This window comes from Euleptes europaea, chromosome 5, assembly GCF_029931775.1.
Source record: "Euleptes europaea isolate rEulEur1 chromosome 5, rEulEur1.hap1, whole genome shotgun sequence".
Classification (NCBI taxonomy): Eukaryota; Metazoa; Chordata; class Lepidosauria; order Squamata; family Sphaerodactylidae; genus Euleptes; species Euleptes europaea.
The window spans coordinates 19,716,711-19,737,408 of NC_079316.1; positions in this window are offsets into that span (position 1 = coordinate 19,716,711).

Here is a 20,698-nt window from a genome sequence, read left to right on the forward strand (position 1 = left end):
CTACATTGTCAGTGGCAAGATTTGTTTCAGTCCTTATATCCCTCCAACACTAGATATATGCTGCTCAAGATCAATTATCAAGGAGCTTCTAAGGGAGAAAAGGAAAGGCATTGTGTAGGGGGTTGGACTAGATAACCCTGATAGTCCCTTCCAACTCTGATTCTATGAGGTAGGTGGGGTTGAGAGTTCTGAGAGAACTGTGACTGGCCCAACCAAGGTTACCCAGCAAGCTTCATGTGGAGGAGTGGGAAAACCTAGTTGACCCGATTAGAGTCCACAGCTCTTAACCACTACACAATGCTGGCCCTCAAATAGTTGGTTTACAGATGGTTGCGGGCAACCTGGTGATCCTGAGAAGTTTATTTGTGGTTTGTCCTTGAGAAGATTATGAATATTTTGGCATTTCCTAGGAAGATTGTTGCCTGTCTCTGCCAGTCTTCCTCTACGCTGTGTAGCCACGGCGTGAATGGGTTTGGTGTGTGTATGTGGGGGGGGGGGGGTTCTAGGCCGTGTTATGTCCATTTGGGGGCATAGTAAGGGTGGTCCATTGTAAACTGTATTCCCCTTAATGTCTCAGGAATCCTATAGTGTGCATGGGTTGCGTGGTGAGGCAGGCAATGGCAAACCACCTGTGGCCGTCTCTTGCCTTGAAAAACAGGGCCACCATAAATCATATGTGACTTGATGGGGGAAAAAATCTACTGTAGGTCCCCTCCCCTTATCTTTAGAATAACAAAACCAGCCCTGGGCCTCCTAGGAACGTAAGTTGCTACAAAGGCAAACGGGACTGACTGAACATAAGAACAGCTGAACAGCTTCATGATGCTACCTGGCAGTGTGTGTACGTATGGGGGGATTGCTCCTGCCAGGAAATCTGGGGGGTGGGGGTTGAGCCCTGCTGTACTCCCCACACCCCCTGGTAGTTTATGCTCTTGGCTGGAAGGGAATATTAAGTGAATTGTCCATTTAGGTGGAGAGGGGGGTCTGCTCTTTTTGGATAATTTTGTGTGGGGAGGGAGGGGAATCCCCCAAATAACTTGATCCTCTCCCAGAGATCTGTCTGTGGCTTCTGGAAAATAACAGTTCAATCCGGGGGGTGGGGTAGTCATATAGGTCTGTTACTACAAAATTGAAAAGGAGTCCTGTGGTACCTCAATGACTAATTTAAGCTTGCATCTAATGTCATGGGCTCTAGTTTTGGAAAATATTATGCTGGGATAAAATCTTGTGAATTGTTGAAATGCCACTAGACTCCTGTTTAGTTTATCTTAATCCTCGAGAATAAAAGAACTGGATGCTACATTAGGGACTTCTATCTCTTTGAAGGTGATATAATAGAGTCGAAATAGATAAATCTTGCATTGAGTTTATATTTTGTTTAAACAGTTCAATAGGATGTAAGCGACTTCTTGCCCACTAGTTGACAGTATTGCACCATAGTAGTTATCCAAATAGCACGGAAGGCAGACCTCAGGAGGGAATAGTGGTCCTAAATCAACATCTCATATGTGCAATTCTCTGAATTCAGATGTAGGTGTGTGTGTTTTTCTTTTTAAAAAAGCATTTGCATTCAGATACTGCTAAACCTGACTTCTGCATAGTGGTTAGGTAATAGTGAGTCACTTTACACACAATCTATTTGTAGAGGGAGATCACCAGCTCATCACTTCTGGAGCCCTTGCCCTTCTAGGATGTCTAGGTTAGCACAATGGTTCTTATCCTTTCATCTATGACAGCCTACCAGGTATGGGAAGGGCTGTGGCTCAGCAGTAGAGCTTCCGCTTGGCATGCAGAAGGTCCCAGGTTCAGTTCCCGGCATCTCCAGTTAAGGATCTGATGTGAAAGACCTCAGCCAGAGACCTGGGAGAGCCGCTGCAAGAGTAGACAATACTGACTTGGACAGACCAAGGGTCTGATTCAGTATAAAGGCAGCTTCATGTGTTGTCAAATGCCCCACCAAGCCACAAGTAAAAACACAGGACATAAGCACAGCACTTCAGATTAGTGAAGAATAAGAATGTGCAGTTGAGTCGCAACTAATTCATGGCAACCCCAACCATGGGGCATTCAAGGCAAGAGATGTTCAGAGGTGGTCTGCCATTGCCTTCCTTTGCATAGCAACCTCAGTCTTCTGTGGTGCTGTCCCATCCAAGTACTAATCATGACTGTGCGTGCTTAGCTTCTGAACTCTAATGAGCTTGAGATAAGCTGGGCTAGCCACACTGGCATTCCAGACAAGGCAATTGTATAAAAGTGTATTTATTATGTAGGCAATATGATAGATACATAGATCTCAGCCATACACTGAGATCCTCGTTCCTCATGGCCATTAGCCAATTCCATGTTAAGTCTGATTCCCCCCCCCCCCCCCCATGTTTTAACAGCCTCTGGGAGAAATCTCCGATTTTATTTTTAGAGTATGTTGAGCAGTATAAAACAATGCTCCTTTGCTTGCTGTCATTGCAAATGGGGAGTAGGGACTGCCTAAAATCCTGAATGTCCATCACTTCCCCCCCCCCAATACCTGCTGGCTCCCCAAGGTCCCCCGAGATGCAAAAAAAGAGGGACTAAATTCTACAAAGGAGAGACCAGAAAATAGGGACTGGCCCTGATAAATAGGGGCAGTTGGAGCCTATGAATGCTCAGAAGTTAAGCCTTGCCTTCATTAACAGTTGCCAGAACTGAGCCCTGGTATCAGTTAGTGCCTAGCCTCTGCCTAGATTCTACCACTGCTCTTTAGAACCCCAAAACATAGAACCATAATAAAAATCTAAATTGCAAAAAAAAAGGAGAAGAACGCCACATGCTTTGAGGCCGGCACTCAAGGGAGAAGTCAAAGTGCCTTTATCTGTCATGGTTAGTGCAGAGAGATGCAGTCCTACTGTTCAGCAGATGAGGGTTAAACTGGACATTCGCTCATTGCGGGCAGTTGCTGGCTTTCCTTGTTGACACTTTTCTCCATTGGAATTTGATAGGGTGTTTACGGAAGTCACCTGCAGAGCTGCTGGCAGGGTCTGGGAAAAAACACACACGCTTTTGATTCTTGTTGTATTTGGCTGGTGCAGAGCTGTAGTAATTTGGACAGTTACAAGAGGGTTGGCAAAAAGCTGTGTTTCCTGCACACCTGTTGTTCGTCCTTCTGTAGTATCTTGCTTGAACGAAAGCTGTTTACCCAAAGTGGTCAGCCACTGTATGAACAGAATGCTGGATTTGTTGGGCCCTTTGGTCTGATCCAGCATGGCTCTTAGGTTCTTAGTCTCTGGGCTCTGGAAAACAGCAGGCAGCAGGGGGGGGATAGGCGCACCCTCCCCACCATGGTCCTGATGAGGATTGATGATGGAGAAGAAGAGTTGGTTTTTATATGCCAACTTTCTCTACCTTTTAAGGAGAATCTAACCGGCTTACAATCTCCTTCCCTTCCCCTCCCCACAGCAGGCACCTTATGAGGTAGGTGGGGCCGAGAGAGCTCTAAGGGAGCTGTGACTAGCCTAAGGTCACCCAGCTGGCTTCATATGGAGGAGTTGGGAAAACAAATCCAGTTCACCAGATTAGAGTTCGCTCTTCTTGTGGAGGAGTGGGGAATCAAACCCAGATCTCTAGATTAGAGTCCACCACTCTTAACCACTACACTGCTCTTAACCACTACACCATGGTGCCCCCCCCCCATGGCTTTTGTTAAATGAGGGAATTTCATCCCTCAAATGGCAGAGGCATCTCTGTGATGGACTTGGGGATGCTGTCACGTCTCAGTTTGGCTCTTAGCCTGGAAGCTCCCTGGGTGAGCCTGTGCTAGTCAGCCTCATCCCACCTGCCCGATGGGACTGTGGGGAGGAAAAAAATGGATGGAGAACTGAGCATGGTCATGAGCTCTTTGCGGGGGGAGGGAAGAAAGAAAAATGTGGGAGGGCCTCTTTCAAATACCTTAAATTTCCTAAATAACAGTTGGTACGAGATCCCACAGGCCTGTTCTGTGCACTTTGATGCTTTCCTTGGGTATAAGAAAGAGCTGCATTTGTGGAAGGGAGGGGTGCTTTTGCCCTAGGGTTGCCAGGTCCCTCTTCGCCACCGGCAGGAGGCTATTGGGGCGGAGCCTAAGGAGGGCAGGGTTTGGGGAGGGGAGGGACTTCAATGCCATCGATCTCAATGGCCCCAAAGTGGCCATTTTCTCCAGGTGAACTGATCTCTATCGGCTGGAGATCAGTTGCAATAGCAGGAGATCTCCAGCTAGTACCTGGAGATTTGGTAGTCTTAACAGCTTTTTTTTATGCCATCAGTGCTCAATTTTTTGATTTCACAGTACCTGGAGGTTGGCAACCCTATTTTGCCCATTTCCCACTCCTCTCTGCCATTCAGGCATCACTGTTGCATGTTGCTGAGGGAAGGAGAACTCGAGGGAATTGTTCTGCCGGTGGTTGATTGGACAGAAGCTGCCCATTACATTTGGACGGTAATTCATAATACGGGGTGGTGGGTGCAACTACAAAATGGTTGTCACTGGAGGCAGGCCCGATCTCTGGCATCTCCAGTCAAAAGGATCAGGGCGTGGGTGATGTGAAAGTCCTCTACCCTGGAGAGCTGCTGTCAGTCAGAGTAGACCGGGGTCCCCAACCTTTTTGAGCCTCCGGCACCTTTAGAATTCAGACACAGGCAACGGCTTTCCTTCTGGCCAGAGAAGGATTCTGGAATACACTTTCATGACTTTTCACGGAGGGCACAGAGGACCAAGAAAAATCTCCGGACAGGAGGCAGAGCTGAGGTCACTTCTGTTTGGAGTCAGTCCTGATAAGCTGTTGGATCCAGTCAGCTTTTTTGCTCAGTGTTAAGTCGGAGTGGGGAGGACACACGAGGTCGAGACGGAGTTCCAACACAACGCGTTTGTTGAAGTACAGAACAGAACTAAAGAACACAGTGAAAACGGCCCTGCTTATATGCCCCCCTGGCCACCCGCGGCCACTCCCCCTGATCCGTGATAGGGGGGAACAACCCCGGGTCGCCAATGGTTCATGCCAGCTTAGGGCCAATGGCGCTTGCAGGCTTGGGCCACTAGCGTATGCAGGGTTTAGGATCCTTTATCAGGGACTCAGGCTCCTACGTTTCCCCCTGCATATCCGCCAACTATGTACATACATAACACTCAGTCCCACCCAATTCCTCTCCTTACTACAGCCCCCCTCCCATCCCTACACTGCTTTTGTCCATGCAGATCCTATGATCCTCCCCGTTTCTTTTTTCACCATCGGAGAAGTTACTTGGAATGAAACCAAGAAAAAAAGCAGAAGGAAGAAAAGGATTGGCAGCTGAGGGAGAATGGAACTCATTTGCTTATGCAAAAAAAAAAAGCAAAAACTAAATCCACTTGGTGGTTTTCGGTGCTTGTGATTAGGTTCTTGTTAAAGATGCCATTGAACGCCAGCTGTTGATCCTGTTACTAGGTTTCGCCCGGTGCAAAGCTGACCCAGATGTCAAGGCCGTGGAAGAGACGCAGGGTACTTTTGAAAAGTTCCACTCTGTTATCAGCCAAAGCGCAGACCGGAGGCTGAGGGAAACAAGTGAAGCTGCCATTAAAGTAGCCATTTGGGAATCATCAGGTCAACACAGAGGCTCATTGGCAGTTTGCAACTGGGTCCTATCAGTAGCAGCGGTGTGCCGGCGAAGACTGTACGCCTCTTGTTTTCGGAGCTTTGGAGTTGAGATAAATTGTGTTACGTGTGGGCTAAACAAATGTTGCCCGATTAGCAAGTGATACTCTTGAAAACAAAGAGCCTGTTGTCCCCTCGATACAGGGATGTGAGACTTAACCAGAATGGTTGTGTTGGCTTGCTTTCCCCAACTCAGTGCTGCAAATAAAATAAAATCTGGGAGGAGGAACAGAAGATTAAAAAGAATACCTAATGTTTATTTTTTTTCTTAATAATGCACTGAGGGGAAAACCCCCCAGCATGTTTTATCAGCTTCCACTAATGTTCTGTTTGCTTCTGCATTTTTGCCCCTACATGCATTCAATATAATTTCAGGAGTCTAGATAGGGTTAGCCAACCTCCAGGTACTAGCTGGAGATCTCCTGCTATTACAGCTGATCTCCAGCTGATAGAGATCAGTTCACCTGGAGAAAATGCCCGCATGGGCAATTGGACTCTACGGCATTGGCCCCTCCCTTCCCCAGACCCCACCCTCTTCCCCATCTGGACCCGGCAACCCTAAGTCTAGACTTGTTCATAGAGCCCCGTGGCGCAGAGTGGTAAACTGCAGTACTGCAGTCAAAAGCTCGGCTCATGACCTGAGTTCGATCCCGACGGAAGTCGGTTTCAGGTAGCCGACTCGAGGTCGACTCCGCCTTCCATCCTTCCGAGGTTGGTAAAATGAGTACCCAGCTTGCTGGGGGTAAAGTGTAGACGACTGGGGAAGGCACTGGCAAACCCCGCAAACAAAAAGTCCGCCCAGTAAACGTCGTGATGTGACGTCACCCCATGGGTCAGTAATGACCCGGTGCTTGCACAGGGGACTATCTTTACCTTTACCTTTAAGTCCAATACACATAATGAACTCTGAATAGCCAGCCACAGCCTACACTAGTACACACTTGGATTCACAAGTGATATCAGGTCATGAGCAGAGCTTTTGACTGCAGTACTGCAGCTTACCACTCTGCGCCATGGGGCAGTTTACCACTCTGCGCCATACCGCCCTTATTAATATGGGAATAAAAAAACCTGGCCTACCTGAGAGGGCTGTTGGTTGAATTGCGGTAGGTGAGAAGCTGTTGGGATACATGCAAATTCCAGCATTGAATCAATCAGCATTTCTCTGGCTTTTCTGGATCCGTAAATCACCATGGCGGCAGGGGGGCTTAAGCCTCCTCTGCTAGGGTTGCCAGGTCCCCCCAAGGCCTCCGGCTAGGGATGGAGGGGGAGTAAGGTTGCCAGATCCAGTTTAGGAAACTCCTGGAGACTTGGGGATGGAGCCTGGGGAGGACAGGGACCTCAGCGGGGTACAATGCCGTAGAGTCCACTCTCCAAAGCATCCATTTCCCCCAGGGGAACTGATCTCTGTAATCTGGAGATGGGCTTTTAATTCCAGGGGGTCCTCAGGTCCCACCTGGAGGCTGGCATCCCTGCCCCTCTCCCTGTGTCCCAGTATGAATTGGGGGCCCCCACATGCCCAACCATTATGTTTAATACAGCAGTCCCAGCACACTTCTGGTTTTGACAGGCCCTGGGACAGACCAAGGAATTCTGTTGCATGCAGTTGGGCCTATATATTAGAAGCAGCTGTCCCGAGTGAAGAAAACAGCTGGAAATTAACCAGGTAGGACTTCAGCTCTCTGTTTACACATTAAAATAGAAAAACAAAAAGGTGTTTTGTGGGCCCCTGAAAGACTAACTGAGAGCCAGCGTGGTGTAGTGGTTAAGAGCGATGGTTTGGAGCAGCCAATTCTGATCTGGAGAACCGGGTTTGATTCCCCACTCCTCCATGTGAGCGGCGGAGGCTAATCCGGTGAACTGGATTTATTTCCCCACTCCTCCACGTGAAGCCAACTGGGTGTCCTTGGGCTAGTCATGCTGTCTAAGCCCCACCTACCTCACAGGGTGTCTGTTGTGGGGAGGGGGAGGGAAGGTGATTGTAAGCCGGTTTGATTCTCCCTTAAGTGGTAGAGAAAGTCGGCATATAAAAACCAACTCTTCTTCTGAGATTATCATGGCAGACATTTTTTTGAACAGGAACCTGCTTCATCCACAGAAGCTAGCCCCTAGGGTTGCTAACTCTGGGTTGGGAAATTCCTGGTGATTTTTTTTTGGGGGGGGGGACTTGGGGAAGGCAGGGTTTGGAGAGGCAAGGAACCTCAGTGAGTATAATGCCATAGTCCACCCGCCAAAGCAGCTATTTTCCCCCAGGGAACACTATTGTCTGGAGTTAGTTGTAATGCCCAAAGATCTCCAGGCCTCACCTGGAGGTTGGTAACTCCCCTTGTGCCACAATAGATCTCCTTTTAAGTTGCTTTTTCTATAACTGACTGACAGGGCTCCCCCACTGGAATTTGTCACAATAGAAAAATAGAAGGAAAGTGATTTCCCAGTAGGTGGAGCATTGCCTCTAAGATGTAGAGGAAATCTTTTTGTATGCTGCTGAAGTTTTCTGTGACTCCCACCTCGAATGGAAAAGATAAGAACTGGTTTATTGCATAGAATCAATTTCTGATTGCTGTGTCGTAATCCCCCCACCCCAGCATTTCTAAGTCTCTTTGCACGAGGAACTTTTTCTTTGCCAACAATTTCATTTCTGAAAGCTATCAGAGTCATCACTGTCACTCATGGGGGCACATGCTTCCATTCTGCAAGGAACACACTGTGTAGGCATCTGATGCTGTACATGAGAAGTAGGAGGCATTGTTTCTACAAGAGAGACCTGTCGAGACATGTGACTTCATGAAAAGCCATGTGGAGAAAGGGGAGAGCTACAGACACTCAGAGAGAGGAGGGGTCAGAGGGCAGCTCCCAGGTTAAGACAAAGAGAAGGACATTCCATTCAAGCAGATAACACTTATGCACACTTAGAGTGATGCAGCAACCCCTTCCCCCCACCCAATGTCTCGGCATGCTGAGTTGCTCACTCCAACACATTTGTGCCTGGCCTTTGGTCATGCCTTGGTTTCCAAAAGACAGCAATGGAAAGGGCTGAGGTGGGCCATTAGAGAGGGCTGGACTGCGACCCACTTTCAGAAGCTTCACAATCCATTTTTAGGTCCCAACCCACAAGTTGGAAAACACTGCTTAGATAACTATCAGGGATTGTTAATACAAGATGACCTAACACATCATTTGCCAAAGATTAGGGTTGCCAAACTCCATGTACTAGCTGGAGATCTTTTGCTATTACAACTGATCTCCAGCCTATAGAGATCAGTTCCCCAGGAGAAAATGGCCACTTTGGCAATTGGACTCTATGACATGGAAGTCCCCTCCCCTCCTCAAACCCCACCCTTCTCAGGCTCTGCCAGTGATGAAGGGGGACCTGGCAACCCTACTAAAGATGTTTGATTCTCTTTGACTTACCTTCACAAATTACTCATAATGACATGTTTATTATGTGGACAATTTTTCTCCTGACTGAAAACATGATCCTCAGGCTGCTGGGAGCCCGTTTCTAGAGCAAGTTACAATCTCATGGGCTAGAGGTCAAGAATTCTATTACCAGCAATTCATCGCTTTCAATTGTTTAAAATGGCAAACGTTTATGATGAAAAAGAAAATGAACATAATTCAGACCTCTGTTGGGATGGTAAACCTTTGATCTGCACCAGCGCGCATTGGTTATCCATTTTTTAGTATGGAAAGAATAATATGATTTGTTCAAAATCCTTTGTGTTCACTTCTGGAGAGGGGCTGGCCGGCTACCTACAAAACATAGTCCATGGTGATCTCCAAAATCATATTTGCATTCACTGCATTCTTACAGGGGTTGCCAGGTGCCAAAGATAACATCTGGATCAGCAATTTCTCATAAGTGACAGGAATACAGAAAGGCAAGGAGAATCAGAAGAAGCTGGGGATCCAAAAATAAATTCAAGGTGCACAAACAACACAATTGAAACCAGATGAGAAATCGAGTCTTTGTTTTGGTACAGAAGGCAGAGAAACGCTTTCTTCTTTGGGCTGAGCGAGCCGTGATGCATTCATGTGCTTCCAGTCTGTCAATATCCTTGCAAAGCCAGCAACATACCTAGGAGTTGGTTTTGGAATATTAACCTGGCTTATCAAGCACGCCAAGCCCGATTAGCAAAATTAGTAGTGTTTACATTAGTTAAAGTTCATCCTTTCCGGCGTCAAGCGAGGGCTGGGGATAATTGTGTTTATTTTATTTCTGCAAGTACTATTGACAACATAATATATACAATTATGTTGCCAGCAATTAGGCTCGCAAGAAAAGCAAACTGCGGCACGGGAAGCCAGTGGAGTTCGGAATCGAGTCAAGGGTTGGAAAATAGCATTGGTTGCAGAAGTTTATGAACTCTGAAGAGGAGATGGTGACTGGCCTGTCCGTTGACATTTCTCTACTGTAGCGCAAGTTCTTTTGGCATGAGAGCTGGAGGAATCTGTTGACTGCAAGATCTCCCCTTCATTTGTGTCAAGGCCAGACCAGGGCCATGGGTGGCCATATCTGTGTCCCTACCTGGAGGTAGGGTTGCCAACCTCCAGGTGGTTATTCAACCAAAGAGCAACCACTATGGCAATATTCACAACAGGTTATACACAAAAAAATGAGCCAATGATATTATACATAATTCCTGTATTTTTTCATTCAGTCATAAAGACAACTGTTTTAACCTAAACTGTATTCCAAGACCAACAATTCAACAAATCAAGACAGAATTCTTGAAAGGACTTTTTCCTTTCAATTGTATTGAAGAAGGTGATGCTCACAGGCAATTGAATAAAACTGAAAGGAAAAAGTACCTGAAAAGGAAAAGAAATAGAAGATTATTGCTTTTGGACAATACTTACCCTTATATGGACTACAATAATTTTCAACTGAGGAAAGTTGTGAAACAGAATGAATACCGGAATTCTGTCTTGATTTGTTGAATTGTTGGTCTTGGAATACAGTTTAGGTTAAAACAGTTGTCTTTATGACTGAATGAAAAAATACAGGAATTATATATAATATCATTGGCTCATTTTTTGTGTATAACCTGTTGTGAATATTGCCATAGTGGTTGCTCTTTGGTTGAATAACTTCATATTGCGATCCAACCTCCAGGTGGTGGCAGGAGATATCCTGCTATTACAACTGATCTCCAGCCTATAAAGATCAGTTCCCCTGGAGAAAAGGGCTGCTTTGGCAATTGGACTCTATGGCATTGAAGTCCTTCCCCTCCCCAAGCCATGCCCTCCTCAGGCTCTGCCCCAAAAACCTCCCACCGGTGGTGAAGAGAGACCTGGCAACCCTACCTGGAGGGCGTCTTTCCAATTCAGCCTCTGAAGGATTGGCAACACGTTATGTTTCCCTCACATCTGGCCTGGGTCTTGCCCATCAGACGTGTCTCATGAGTTTTGAACCCAGAACTCAATTCCTAGGTATTATGTATCGTGGATAACACAAAGAGGCCAGAGGTGCAGTTAACAGCTAACTACAAGTATGTGAATGTCCTCATCTGCTGGCTGGCTAGGCAAAGGCAGGAGGCCAGGCTTGTAATATTTATACAAGGCCTGATCAATTCAGAAGCTTAGTACTATCTACAGGGGAAAGCATTGTACATCTGGATGGATGAACACTTGTCAGGGATGCTTTAGGCTAATCCTACATTCAGCAGGGGGTTGGACTAGACGGCCTGTATGGCCCCTTCTGTCAGGGTCTTCACTGAACACAAGATCCTAACAGGCTCTTGACATGAGTTCAGGCCAAGTTCTCGCCACAAGTCAAGTCCTTGGTTCCCAGGGCTTGGAAGCTCCTGTGTATAATTTGTTAGTGCCTGTTATCACAGCTGTGCCGTGTTGTGTCTTCATTCATGGGAAATGCCTATCTCACTGTTGCCTAGCAATGTTTATCTTACTCTCTTGTCCTAATGTTTTTATGCAGGTAGCCTGTACTTTACACACACACACAGCCTGTACTTGCTCTCCATTACTAACCTTGCCTGCCTGCGTGCAGTTAGTTTTTTTAATTTGCTTTTTAGTTCCTAATAAAGTTTTACTGCTTCAGATCCACCTGTCTGGATGAGTATGCTTGAGGGATGCTAGAGGCAAACGCCCGAGACTGACACCTTCCAACGCTATGATTCTATGAACTGATAGTCTTAAAAAAGACTATCTCTTGGTCAACCTGAGAAATCAGCAGTGGCTGAACATGGACTGACCCAAACAGGAAACAGGGTCTTATTCCAAGACACTGAAATACTGGACAATTCTACCAACTATTTTGTCAGATTGCACAGAGAAGCCATTGAAATTCATAAACATCAGCACAATTTTAACAGAAAAGAAGAGAGTTTAAGAATGAATAAGGCTTGGCTTCCTGTCCTGAAAACCTCTAGACTAACAAAGACTACAGTCCACAATAGCCATGCGGATTAGCCTTGGATTCCACATGTTAACAGATCACTTCAAGATACAATGGTTCCACATTAACATACCACACCCTCATTAGCACATTATCTTGATTCTTACAGGACAATGATTTGCACATTAACTTTAATACTTTGCAAGACAATGACTCAGCTCAAACCCAACCCCCTTCTGACTATATATTACTCTTCCTACACACTTGACACTGAGAGACACTGTCCTTCAGTGTTACTCATCTGAAGATGCCTGCCACAGCTGCTGGCGAAACATCAGGAAAGAAAATACCAAGACCACGGTTACACAGCCCGGATAACCTACAAGAACCAATTAAAAAAGAGTAATTGTGAAGAATCTGATAAAATGAAGAAAAGGCTTGTATTCTGTTCTGAGGTCCTTAGAGGAAGTCCAATTATGCAGTTATGCGTAATGAAGATGATGATGATGATAATGCCAGAAATCCAAAACTCTAAGGCTGTTGAATTAAAAAAAATTCGGTATAGTTCGGATTCGGCTGAATTCGTCCCGTTTAGATTCGGGATATGCCGAAGTCCGAACTCCCCCACTTCGGGTCTGTGTAATTCGGCGGGAATTCAAAGTTCGGGGAAAAAATTCGGCCGAATAAAGCCATTAAAAACACAACCGCGCCTTTCCGCGGCTCTGGGGGGGGCATTTTTGAGGGTAGAGATCCCAAACTTTCAGAGGAGCTTCAAAGGACCCTTCTTGCCAGACCCCCAAGTTTTGTAAAGATTGGGTCAGGGGGGGCTGAGATAGGGGCCCCGAAAGGGGTCCCCCCACCCTTAATGTGCATCTCTGAGCAGAGCTTGCCGCCCCGCACAAAGCTCCCAGCCCCGACAAACAGCTGATGAGAGCAAGGGCGGGGCAGCTGCTAAGAACTTTGCAAAGCAATACAACTGCAAAGCAACACCTTTGCAAACATGCAAAGGGCGGGGCAGGTGTGAAGAGTTTTGCAAAACAATACAACTGCAAAGCAACACAAGCACGCAATGCAACACCTTTGCAACAGTGCAAAGCAACACCTGACACCTGGGAGTTTGCAAACCATGGAAAGGGACAGAGGCAGCTAGCTATGCATAATGAGCAGGAGGGGGTGGAATTTCTCCTTTTGCATTGGACTTGGGACCAGGAAGATGCATTCTTTAAGTCACCATTTGAAAACCAGTTTTGAGCAAGCATCAAAATAACCTAACTGATCTTATGAATGAGGGAAAACCTGAAGACATAAAAATGAAGCCCCCCCTCAAACCAGGGAGAGAGAGACTGGAGGGGGAACACACACCCCAGGCAGAACCGGCAAAAGCCCCCTTTGGCTTCCCCCCCCACCCACAGAAACTGCTCCCTCCCCACACACACACAGACTCTGCTTCCCCCCCCACACACACACACAGAAAAGAAAAATTACAGATTAAAGCCCCCAAAGGGGTCTTACTGTGGCTGTCTTCTGTTCCATCAGGAGGGGCTGGGAGGCTGGGTAATCCAATATGATTCCATTTGTATCCAATATGAGATCCATATGTATGCATCTCTCGAGGGTGATCCATTCATCTCAATAGGAAAAAGGGGAAAGCCCATATCTTGGGGGCCCCTGACCCAATGTTTACAAAACTTGGGTGGTCTCTTAAGAAGCCTTGTCTGAAGCTTCGCTGAAAGCTTGGGGTCGGCACACCCAAAAATGCGCCCCCTGCAGCCACGGAAAGAGAAAGAGCCGATATTTCTGCCCCCACTGAACCCATCTTTACAAAACTTGGATGGTCTCTTAAGAAGGATTGTCTGAAGCTATGATAAAAGTTTGGGGGCTGCACCCCCAAAAAAGCACCCCCTGCAGCCACGGAAATGGAAAAGGGGGGAGAGGAAAAAAAGGTGGAACCCATATCTCGGGACCCCCTGACCCAATGTTTACAAAACTTGGGGGGTCTCTTAAGAAGCCTTGTCTGATGCTCCGTTGAAAGTTTGGGGTCGGCACACCCAAAAATGCGCCCCCTGCAGCCATGGAAAGAAAAAGGGGGGAGCCCATATCTCGGGACTCCCTGACCCAATGTTTACAAAACTTTGGTGGTCTCTTAAGAAGGGTTATCTGAATATCCCCTGAAAGTTTGGGGGTTGTACCCCAAAAAATGCACCCCCTGCAGCCACGGAAAGGAGCGAATGTGCACAAGCACCCCCACACACACACACAAGGATTTCCCTCTCTCTCTCTCTCCCCAGCCGGGCCGCACATCAGCTGATTCCTCCAGTACTCAATCCTGACTGATTGGCTAGAAGAAGACCCAGCTTGGCCACCGATTGGCCGGGGGAGGAGAATGCTGCTTACTGAAGGTTATGCTGCTTACTGACGGCCCCGAATTGGCCGGATTTATTCGTGAACTCCCGAACTCGCTGAATTCGGCTCCCCGGTTTTCTGCCATTTTTGAGTTCGGTTCGTCCCGAATTAAAAACCACCGAATCAAGGGAAATTCGGCTGATTTTCAGTTCGGGCCGAACCGAATCAACAGCCCTACAAAACTCTTGCTCTTCATAGTGCCATGAAGTACAGAGATTCCAGTCACCACAAATCTTTTACATGTACATTTGGCATTGTAAACATTCTGTAGATTTTTATTTTGGGATGGAAGCCATGAGCCATTCCAGAGGTTGTTTATAATGATGATTTTGGGAGGGTAAAGCTGTCTGGAAAACATGTATGTGCCTCTTTCTTCTTCCTGCCATTGGTTTGAAATGAGATACTCCATTCAAGACAGTTCCCGTCTTCCATATGAGGGCCTGAACCCAATAAAATATCTGAACATCTGACAGAAGTCTGCAAACAATATGGGATGAAAAACCTACCATTTTTGATGCAGTTGCCAGAACAGGAGGTGTTTGTAGTTTTGTTTCATTTCTGTGCCACCTTTTATGTTTTCTGAGTTTTTGCTCAGAAGCTAACTTGTAATATAACCTTATAAAAAAAGCAACTTGTAATATAACCGTATAAAATCTTGTAACAGATCTTTCTGGAGCAGCAGTTTCAAACTTGCAGCTTTTCAGGAAGCCATTTACTAACTTGTCTAGATACCTGTTGCAAAATACAAAGGACTCTGGGAAGAAGGGGCATATTCTAAGTGTTCACAGCTAACGTGTGGCCGGTTTGGTAGTAGGGTTGCCAACCTCCTGCTATTACAACTGATCTCCAGGTGACAGAGATCAGTTCCCCTGGAGAAAATGGCCGCTTTGACCATTGGACTCTATTTAGGGTTGCCAACCTCCAGATACTAGCTGGAGATCTCCTGCTATTACAACTGATCTCCAGCCGATACAGATCAGTTCACCTGGAGTAAATGGCCGCATTGGCAATTGGACTCTATGGGATTGAAGTCTCTCCTGTCCCCAGACCCCGCCATCCTTAGGCTCTGCCCCAAAAATCTCCAGGTATTTCCCAACCCAGAGCTGGCCACCCTACCTCTATGGCATTGAAGTCCCTCCCCTCTGCAAACCTCACCCTCCTCAGGCTCCACCCCCAAAATCTCCAGGTAATTCCAACCTGGAGTTCCCGACCCTATTTGGTAGGCCTCACTGATGTGCTGTGTGAATGGAGACCGTGCTCAGAATGCAACAGTTCTCACCTCTGGCTGGGTGTTTTGGAGAAGGATCAATAGTTGGTTGTTTTTCAGGGGAAATTATCCACCATTTCTGATCTTTGGCCAAATAATCCTTGACAACCCTCAGAGAAAGCCCAAACTTCCTCAGAAAACAGCTGGAAAATCTTTATGTTTTAGGCCATTAAGGCCTAAAATCTTAAAGTGTGGTTTAGGATGCTGTTAGGGTTCACTGATGTTGGCACACTGAGGGCAATCCACGTCTGCTCTTTTCCAGATGTTTTTCTTTTGTTCTGGTCCCATACTGCTTTGGTTTATCCTCCGATTTTCACATGAATTTTTCTGCCTTTAGTTTAAACTTAATTTTTTTGCTCCTGACACCAGGGCAGCGGTGTGTGTGTGTGTGTGTGTGTGTGTGTGTTTGAGACCACTTTAACCACAATATTTTTATGGAAGCCATTTTTTTTGCTAATGTTTCTATCTGTTTTCTTTGTCCCACCCACCTCTAGCCCACTTTTCAATGATTGGCCTGTCGTCACATCACCATTAAACCACTCCCTCCCCCCCAAAGACAAGTTATTTCAGTTTTTTAAGGGCCCCCTTTTGTGCTCTGACACCACTATTAACGACACCGATGACAACAGCACCCTCCCTTGAAAATCCTCATTATTTAAACCATGTGGGGCAGAAAATGTTGACTCTACAACTGTAAAAATGCACAGGGAGGGCAGACGTGCAGAAGAACCCTGCCGAAACTGTCGTGCGGAAGAACCCGGCCCAAACTGACTCCCAAGAAAATCAGGAGTAACTCAAGAGAGCGAAAAAGGCCTAGGTTAGAAGACGAACAGGGGGCGAAAACGCATGGTCACTTTAGCCTCCTTTATTCCCTGTTTCAGCCAGGATTCAGCCAGGATCTAACACACTTTCGGCGAAAACGCATGCGTTCGATCCTGGCTGAAACAGGGAATAAAGGAGGCTGAAGCGACCATGCGTTTTCGCCCAGGGAGTTCGGCAGGGAAGTGATGCCATAGGGTCCACCCTCCAAATCTGCCATCTCTCCAAGGGAACAGTTGTAATTTCAGGAGAACTCCAGCCTTCCGCCCAACCTGGAGGTTGGCAGTGTGGTTGGCAACTCCGGATTAGGAAATTCCTGGAAATTTGGTGCAGAGCTTGGAGATATCTGTAGCCAGAGAAGGGGGCAACTAGCACCCCCCAGCCATTTATGCTGGTGAAAATGGCATGAGAGGGAAGCCAGAAGTCCTTCCTGACTTCTTGCAGTGCTCCAGAGCCAAATGGAACAACCTAGCACTGTTAAAGATACCCTGTTCTTCTGTGGGTCAGCGACTTGGGAGAGGTACCTGTGTCCTGACATGTGTAAGTTGTAACATGTAGTTTGAACCTGAGTAGTGTTTGAAAACGTTCGTCTAGGTTTCAAAGTACTTTGCATTCACTATCTCACGAGTCCTTCTGACAGCCCTGCAAAGTAGGCCATCTTTTTATCATGTTGCAGAGGTGGGGCTGAGGCATAGTGAGGGCTTAAGTATTCTAGCAAATTCATGGGTAAAGTAAGATTTGAACCAGGAATGACTTTCAAAAACTTTCAACTGGCAAATATCCTTTTTGGACCTTTTATCCATCAAGTATTGCATACAATCCCTCTTCTTCAGAAAAAAAGGGGCATTCTAAGTGTTTAGATCACCATGCCAATTTAAGCATAGGATATCTCACAGAAAAAACTCAGTGATAACAGGTCTTGAAAATGAAAAAAAAAGCCTAAAAATTTAAACCAAACTAGACCACATCAAAGATACTAATGGGAGCTTTGCTCTGAAAAGAACAACCTGTTCCAAAGAGAATCCTGCTTTCCTTCAACAGTTTCAAAATAATCTCAGTAATTATGTTTTGAGGTTTAGGGGAGAAAATTATATGTGGTGGTCATTTGAAGGCAGGGATTGTTGTCCTTTCTTGTAACCCGATGCCCTGTTAGTTTCACAAAATAAAATAACAAGAGAATGATCAGAAAAAGAAGAATTATAGTCCATGTAAACTTCTGCCCCAATAAATCAGTTAGGGTTGAATAATTTCTGAGTGTACAAGTGGGATTTTTCATGGATTCCCCCCCCCCCCGCACACACACACACACACATCACATAGCAGACCTGAGTGCCCCAGGAGCAGTGCTTCAGGGGGGCTTTTGGTCCGCAGCAGGAGGGGGTGGACAAGTCATACTCTGCTCATGGAAATCCTTCCATCTGCAGAGGGTTTTGGCAGGCTCCGAGGCAGGGTTGCCAACCTCCAGGTGGTGGCTGGAGATCCCCTGGGGTTACAACTGATTTCCTGGGGTTACAACTGATCTCCAGGCAACAGTGATCAGTCCACCAGCAGAGAATGACCACTTTGGAAGGTGGACTCTAAGGCATTATATCCCACTGAAGCCCCTCCTTTCCCCAAACCCCACTCTCCTTAGGTTCCACCACCCAAATCTCCAGGTATTTCCCAACCTGGGGGTGGCATCCCTACCAAGGCTTAGTCTTTAACATGCTACAAGACTCTAATTCGTTTTACAGTAAAAGACTCTCACAAAATTTCTCCCATTGGAAATGGCTCCTACGTGTTCTGTAAGGACGAAAGGCAGGCATAGAATTCCCTCCCCCTTTTTGCCCTTAAGTTGCAGCCAAGTCAAGGCAAGGGATGGTCAGGAGTGGTCTCCCACTGCCTGCCTCTGCATACCAACCCTAACTTCCTTTGTGGCTTCCCATCCAAGTGCTAAACAGGTCCATCCCTGCTTAGCTTCTGAAAGGTAAATTTTCCCTACAGAGGATAAAAGCAGCTGGTGCAGAACACTTCTGATTAGGGAAATGGCTTGGGGGAGTGAAAGACAGCCCTTCCTCAGTACCATCTCCCCCCCCAAAAAAAAACAGCTAGGGTTCCCAGCTCTGGGTTGGGAAATACCTGGAGATTTTTGGGGCAGAGCCTGAGGAGGGAGGGGTTTGGGGAGGAGAGGGACTTCAATGCAATAGAACCCAATTGCCAAAGCAGCCATTTTCTCCAGGGGAACTGATCTCTGTCGCCTAGCGATCAGTTGTCATAGCGGGAGATCTCCAGCCACCACCTGGAGGTTAATGGTCAAGCTTTTCCTTTAGCTTGACTATTGTAGTATATGTGCAATTTCTGCTCCAACCACCTGGAGGTTGGCAACCCTACCCACAGCTGCTTTCTAGGATCAGTGGTGCAATCCTAAGCACAGTTACACCCTGCTAAGTCAGTATAACTCTGCTTAAGATCGCGTTGTATCCTACACATCTGGAATTCCAACTGCAGACTTCCCACACCACATACAGCGTTGCCCCTAATAACCCGAGTTCTGTCCTTTGGCCGTCCGTTGCTCCCAGCTATTTAATTACACATTCTGACTTGGATGGTCACCATATTAAAAAGGATCTGCAGATTTTAAGGATCAGTCCACACATACCAAAGTATATTGCAGAGTAAGATATTTTAATTCACAGGCTCAACAAGGTTGGGAACCTCCTTCTCTAGGCAAAATCCCATTAATAATTTGGTGGTGTGAGGAGCATCAGAAAGTTATTTTCGGCAACAGCATAATGTGCAGTGGAGGAAACTCGGGAAAAACAGTTGAGACCTATGTACAGGAAATCTTTGCAAATAATTTAGATAGAGCAATGTTTTCAAGTTTTTCTTTAAAGCATTAGAAGGGGATAATTATGGGCTTGGGAGGACCCTCCTTTCCTGTTTCCAAACTAACTTCCTCCCAGGAAAAGGTTCAGCAAATATGTGTGATTTCTTTTTTTATGCATACATCGAAACTTTTTATCCATACATCAAAAAGCCAGCGTGGTGTCGTGGTTAAGAGCGGTGGTTTGGAGCGGTGAACTCTGATCTGGAGAGCCGGGTTTGATTCCCTACTCCTCTGAATGAGCGGCGGAGGCTAATCTAGTGAACTGGATTTGTTTCCCCTCTCCTCCACATGAAGCCAGCGGGGTGACCTTGGGCTAGTCACAGCTCTGTTAGAGCTCTCTCAGCCCCACCTACCTCACAGGGTGTCTGTGGTGGGGAGGGGGAGGGAAGGTGATTGTAAGCTGGTTTGAGTTTCCCTTAAGTGGTAGAGAAAGTCAGCATATAAAAACCAACTCCTCCTCGTTCTTGTCCTCTTCTTCTTCCTCTTCTTCTTCTTCTTCATATCACCAAGGCCTCAAGATAGGTGCTAGTATGGTGGGGGGGAATAGATTGCCTGAATGTTCCCTGTATTTGTCTTTCTTTGGAGCCAATACCAGCTCCAGAATGCCTTTTGAGTCGGGAAAATGACAGGGGAGAAGAGCTAACTCTTAGTGGTGCAGCCCCAGTCTGGATTGGGGCCCATCCACATCTGCGAATGAGTCTTTTTTAAAAGGGCTCGAGATTGGATCACCAATACACCGGTCTTGTTTTACCGTGACTTGGGTTGCCAACCTCCAGGTACTAGCTGGAGATCTCCTGCTATTACAACAGTTCCCCTGGAGAAAATGGCTGCTTTGGCAATTGGACTCTATGGTATTGAAGTCCCTCCCCTCCCCAAACCCCACCCTACTCAGGCTCCGCCCCAAAATCCTCCTGCCGGTGGAAAAGAGGGACCTGGCAACCCTAACCGTGACCCATCTTGAGCAGCGCTCATTTGACTTCTGCCCTCATCCTACTCTGGGATATCTGTACAGGGAGACGGCTCAGCACTCTGTCAATGCAGATTTCTCACCTATGCATTGCTTTTCCAGTTTTTTCTTCACTGATGTGGTTTTTTATGGACTGAAAGAAACCAGTTTTTTCCCCTCCCCTTGAGGGAAGTTTGCACACTCAAGCCCGTAATTAGAATATTCCTGGAAGGAACCCATTAAAGTTGGTTGTACACAGCTGGATGATTTTCAGGCGCTACCGCCCTTGTTTTGCGAAAAACATTCTGCAACTTAATTTAGTGGTAATTAAAAAAGAAGCAGAGGAAGGAGGATAAAATGGGGGGGGGAGAGAGTTAATTGTCCAGCTGCTTCCCAGATGTGA